Here is a 239-nt window from a genome sequence, read left to right as displayed (position 1 = left end):
ATATATATATATATATATATACATATATATATATATATATATATATATATATATATATATATATATATATATATATATATATATATATATATATATATACATATACATATATATACACATAAATATATACATATATATATATGCATATATATATATATATAAATATATATATATATTGCGTGTGTGTGTGTGTGTGTGTGTGTGTGTGTGTGTGTGTGTGTGTGTGTGTGTGTGTGTGT

At 16.7% G+C, this 239-nt stretch overlaps 1 pseudogene; it reads right to left on the bottom strand.

The window, feature by feature from the left end:
- Window positions 1-227: 227 nt before the first annotated feature.
- Window positions 228-239, bottom strand: part of LOC119582756 — a 20,726-nt pseudogene continuing 20,714 nt past the window's right edge.

This window comes from Penaeus monodon, chromosome 16, assembly GCF_015228065.2.
Source record: "Penaeus monodon isolate SGIC_2016 chromosome 16, NSTDA_Pmon_1, whole genome shotgun sequence".
NCBI classification, from domain to species: Eukaryota; Metazoa; Arthropoda; class Malacostraca; order Decapoda; family Penaeidae; genus Penaeus; species Penaeus monodon.
This window is presented reverse-complemented; position numbering and strand designations above follow the sequence as displayed.